The sequence below is a fragment of the Gossypium hirsutum genome, chromosome A05 (genome assembly GCF_007990345.1).
Source record: "Gossypium hirsutum isolate 1008001.06 chromosome A05, Gossypium_hirsutum_v2.1, whole genome shotgun sequence".
Classification (NCBI taxonomy): domain Eukaryota; kingdom Viridiplantae; phylum Streptophyta; class Magnoliopsida; order Malvales; family Malvaceae; genus Gossypium; species Gossypium hirsutum.
In genome coordinates, this window is record NC_053428.1 from 28,810,450 (window position 1) to 28,816,288 (window position 5,839).

Genomic DNA, 5,839 nt, shown 5'->3' on the forward strand with positions numbered 1-5,839 from the left:
TTAATTATGACGTACCCTGGAAACTAACAAAAATCTAATCAAATATCACTACGTACTCGTCGCCAAACAAAACAATGGATCAAAGGTTGGAAAGATTGGAACAGTTGCAACGAGAGATGCAAGATCAGATGCATGAACGACTGGAAAAAATCCAGCAGGACATGTTAGAATCCCAGAACACTGTGATGAACCAATTAAAGCAGTTATTGGCTGGAGGAATAACAAAGGAAAAGACCCCGTAGTTGATGCTGGAAGGATCACGATGACCCTGTTATCCTCCAGGTTTCACCCCAACTAACATCCAAGCACAACCAGAGGTGTACCCACAGAAGGTACCAGTTACCATTGGACCTCAATATCTGGCTGATACCTCGGTACTAGTACATTTTCAAATGGGCTCGGGCTCTAATCCCAGGGATAATCCCACTAATCCTGTGGTCTCGGATCTCGATAACGTGGCCAGAAACAGAAAAAACAAGAACGAACTACCAAAACAACTGGAGGACCGATGTAGATGGTTAGAGGAAAAATTTAGAGCCATGGAGAACATCGACTATCATCGCGGGGTTGATGCCAAGGATTTGAGTTTGGTCCTTGATTTAGTACTCCCACCTAAGTTCAAAATGCCGGAATTCGAAAAATATAATGGGACTAGTTGTCCTGAAGCTCATATAACTATGTTCTGTCGAAAAAATGACAGGATACGTCAACAATGATCAGCTGTTAATCCACTGCTTCCAGGACAGTTTGATCGGATCTGCAGCCAAATGGTACAACCAACTGAGTCGTGCTAAAGTTAGTTCATGGAGAGACTTGGCGCAAGCTTTTATGAAGCAATACAGTCATGTAACGGATATAACACCCGATCGAATTACGTTAAAACATGGAAAAAAAGCCTAGCGAGAATTTCAGGCAATACGCCCAACGATGGAGAGAAGTGGCAACACAAGTCCAGCCACCCCTTTTGGAAAAGAGGTCACCATGTTGTTTATCAACACTTTGAAAGCCCCGTTCATCAACCACATGTTGGGAGTGCTACCAAGAGCTTCTCGGATATGGTAATGTCCGGTGAAATGATTGAGAACGCGGTAAGGAGCGGTAAAATTGACACGGGGGAAAACTTCAAAAGACCAGCCCCAAGGAAAAAAGAGGGCGAAGTAACAACGTAAGCACATATAGCAAGAGCCATTCAAAACCGATTACTGTTGGCCCTCCAAAAATAATGACCACTAGTCACCAAGCCCCCTCAAGGCAGGAACCCAACACAAGCCCAACACAAGGAATAACACAGAGAGACTTCAATTCACGCCCATTCCAATAACATACGGGAAACTGTATCAGAAGTTATTTGATGCACACATAGTATCTCCATTTTATCTAGAGCCCATGCAACCTCCATATCCCAAATGGTATGACACGAATGCCCAATGTGAATACCATGCAGGGATACCAGGGCACTCAATTGAGAACTGCACTGGGTTTAAAAAGGCGGTGGAAAGGTTCATTAAGATGGGGATTGTGAAGTTTGACAACCCATTAGGACCAAACGTAGCAGCGAATCCGTTACCAATCATGCTGATAAAGGGGTAAACACAATAATCGAAGGTGGGAGAAAGAGAATCAAAGCCGACATTGCAGAGATAAAAACCCATTGAGTTGGGTTGGAGACAAATATAGAATGAGGTCTCATCAACAGATTCAAGAAAGCCGAAGGAACGAAGACGTACTGCGAGTTTCATGCTGAAGAAGACCATGAATTCAAACTGCACTGAATCAAGGCATGTACAAATTGATGAACAACAAAGAGCTAGAATTTATGAAGAGATCAAAGCACTGAAAAAGAGAAGTTATGCTGGAGGAGGGCTAGGAAAGGCCAAAATCACCAGTGGTGATTATTTCAAGGCAACAAGCACAGGATCTGGAATACAACTGGCGCCAAGGTCATAATCCAAAAACCTGTAGCTTTCCTTACAAGGATAGCAAAAAGGTTCCTTGGAATTATGACTGCAATGTGATGATCATGGACAGGAGAACCTGATAAATGCTTCAGAAGAGGGTAATAACGCAGGCTTCTATATGCGTAGTGGAAAACGTTACGACCCGGGAAATACAAAAAGGGAGCCTATAAAAGGAAAAGCCTTGGCAGTTGAACAAGATAAAACGAAGACGCCCGGAATTGAACCACATATTAACACACCGGTGACTGAAAATGAGGCTAGAGAATTCCTAAAATTCTTGAAGCTAGCGAGTATAGCGTGGTGGAACAACTGCATAAGCAACCGGCTCGCATCTCAGTGCTCGAGTTACTTCTAAGTTCAGAGATACATCGTAATGCGTTGATAAAAGTGCTAAATGAGACTTATGTCGCTAAAGATATCTCAGTGAACAATTGGATCGCCTGGTTAACAATATAAATGCCGATAACTTCATCGTCTTCAACGATGATGAGATCCTGCTAGGTGGTATGGGATCTACCAAGGCCTTGCACATCACTGCCCGTTGCAAGGGGTGTATACTACCGGCGGTACTCGTTGACAATGGATCGGCCCTGAATGTTTTACCCCTGTCCACATTAAACAGGCTACCTGTGGATAGTTCTCACATGAAATCATGCCAAAATATAGTGAGAGCATTTGATGGCACTGAGAGAAAAGTGATGGGAAGAATCGAGATACCTCTATTGATTGGTCCAAATACATACGAGGTAGACTTTTTGGTAATGGATATTAAACCATCTTACAATTGCCTATTGGGGAGGCCTTGGATCCATTCTGCAGGGGCTGTACCATCGTCACGTCACCAAAAGTTAAAATTGGCGGTAGAGGGTCGATTGGTGACTATAGGTGCAGAAGAAGACATCATTGCATCACTCACCGATGATGTGCCATACATAGAGGCTGATAGTGAAGCGATAGAATGTTCATTCCGATCATTGGAATTCGTAAATGCCACATTTGTCATCGAGATGAGCAAAATCCCAGAGCCTAAGATATCCAAAGCTACGTCAATGAGCTTACAGCTAACGATGGGAAAGGGAGCATTGCCTGGAAGAGGATTTGGAAAATACCTCCAAGGAAGGGTCGAAGTACCGATCCTAGTTAACAAACAGGACCGTTATGGTTTGGGATATAAGCCTAATGCGAGGGAAAGGAGGAAGGAGATGGAGAAAAAGCAAGAAAGGAGAAGAGCACATTTGGGCGGGATAGAAGCCAAGTGGGGACCGATAACCTTTCCCCATATATCTAAGACTTTTGTTTCAGGGGGAATTGTTCACCCTGAAGAGAAGGATGAGGTTATAGAAGGAAGGATTGAGAGGTTGGACATCAATGCCATATCCGCGGAAGAAAGGGTGGAAAGGAATTTATCGGGCATTCGTCCTTACAAACCTGGAAGTGTTCTGAATAACTGGACTGCAGAAGAGATCTCTGTCACATTTAGAACTAATTCAGAGTAATATTCAGAACACTTGTTGCCCTAAGCCTGGGGGTGATAAGAATCTTTTGTAAAAGGCACATGTCTAAAATCTAATTTCAGTGAAAACTTATCATTTAGTTTCATCTTGAGCAAATATTCTTTCATTCTTTTCATTCCCTTTATAATCATACTAAGCATACAAGTATTCTTAGATTCTTTTATTTGGGCCTCCATTTGTTCCAATAACAGGTCTTCAGATATCAACGAGATGAGCAACGCTGTTACTAATTCAGAGTCTCTATTCGAACAAGACATGAGTATAGATGATCCTCAAGATTTTGAAGGTGACCAAGACAGCGTTTTATCTCCGGATTTGTTAAGAATGATAGAAGAAGAAGAAAAACAAATTCTACCCTATAAGGAATCAGTAGAAGTTGTGATCTTAGAAGAGGGCAGAGAGGTAAAAATTGGCGCTTACATTGCCAAGGAAACAAGGCAAGACCTTGTTGAGTTGCTTCAAGAGTTTAAAGATGTCTTCGCATGGTCCTACCAAGATATGCCAGGGTTAAGTACTGATATCGTGGTACACCGATTGCCTATAAAGGAAGAATGCAAACCAGTCCAACAAAAGCTCCGAAAGATGAGGCCTGATGTCTTGCTAAAAATAAAGGAAGAAGTTAAGAAGCAATTTGATGCTGGTTTCTTACAGATGGTCAAGTACTCAGAATGGGTAGCCAATATAGTCCATGTTCCTAAGAAAGATGGGAAGGTGCGAATGTGTGTGGACTACAGAGACTTGAACAAAGCAGCCCAAAAGATAATTTCCCACTGCCTCATATCGATACCTTGGTAGACAATACGGTCGGATACTCACTGTTCTCTTTCATGGATGGTTTCTCCGGGTACAACCAAATTAAGATGCTTTCTGAAGACAGGGAGAAGACCACATTCATAACGATGTGGGGGACGTTTTGTTATAAAGTGATGCCTTTTGGATTGAAAAATGCGGGAGCAACGTATCAGAGAGCCATGGTAGCATTATTCCATGATATGATGCATAAAGAGATAGAAGTTTATGTTGATGACATGATCGCAAAATCCAGAACAGAAGGGGAACACGTGCAAGTTCTGAGAAAACTGTTTCTAAGGTTAAGGAGGTTCCAGCTAAAACTTAACCCAGCCAAGTGTACTTTCGGGGCTAGATCAGGAAAATTGCTAGGATTCTTAGTCAGCGAAAAGGGAATTGAAATTGACCCAGACAAAGTTAAGGCCATACAAGAATTACCTCCGCCAAGTACTCAAAAAGAAGTTCGGGGTTTCCTAGGAAGACTAAATTACATCGCTCGATTCATTTCACAATTAACTAAGAAATGTGACCCCATATTCCGTCTTCTTAGGAAACACAATCCAGGTGTATGGGATAAGGAATGCCAGAAAACTTTCGAAAGAGTTAAACATTACTTGTCCAACGCCCCAGTACTGATGCCACCTTGCCCTGACAAGCCACTGATATTATACTTGGCAGTATTTGAGAATTCCATGGGGTGTGTGCTCGGCCAACATGATGAGTCAGGACGAAAAGAAAGAGCGATCTATTATCTCAGTAAGAAGTTCACTGAATGCGAAACGAGATATTCGCCAATTGAAAAATTATGTTGCGCATTGGTTTGGACTACTCGGAGATTAAGACAATACATGTTGTACTATACGACTTGGTTAATCTCAAAGTTAGACCCTCTGAAATACATGATGGAGTCAACTGCTCTAAACAGAAGGATGGCCCGATGGCAAATTCTACTATCTGAATTTGACATAACCTATGTGAATCAAAAGGTTGTAAAAGGGAGCGCGATAGCAGATTTTCTAGCAAGTAGAGCCCTGGACGATTATGAGCCTTTGAACTTTGATTTCCCAAATGAGGATCTGATGTATGTGGCAACTACTGAAGCAAGCACACAAGAAGGCAATACTTGGAAATTAAATTTTGACGGAGCCTCAAATGCCATGGGCAACGGGATTGGGGCAGTCTTGGTATCTCCAAACGGTGATCATTATCCTTTCACCAGTAAACTAGATTTTGATTGCACAAATAACATGGCGGAATATGAAGCATGTATCATGGGAATCCGCGCGGCTATGGAATGCAAAATCAAGGTACTTGAGGTATATGGGGATTCGGCATTGGTAATTTATCAGCTCAAAGGCGAATGGGAAACAAGAGACCCTACGTTGATTAGTTACCGAAGGATAGTCCTAGAATTGATTGAGGAGTTTGACGACATCACTTTTTGTTATCTCCCACGAGACGAGAATCAGATGGCCGACGCTTTAGCTACATTGGCTTCCATGATCAAAGTAAATAGACCAGAGGATGTGAAGCCTATCCAAATGAGCATTTATGATGCTCCAGCCCACTGTTGTAACA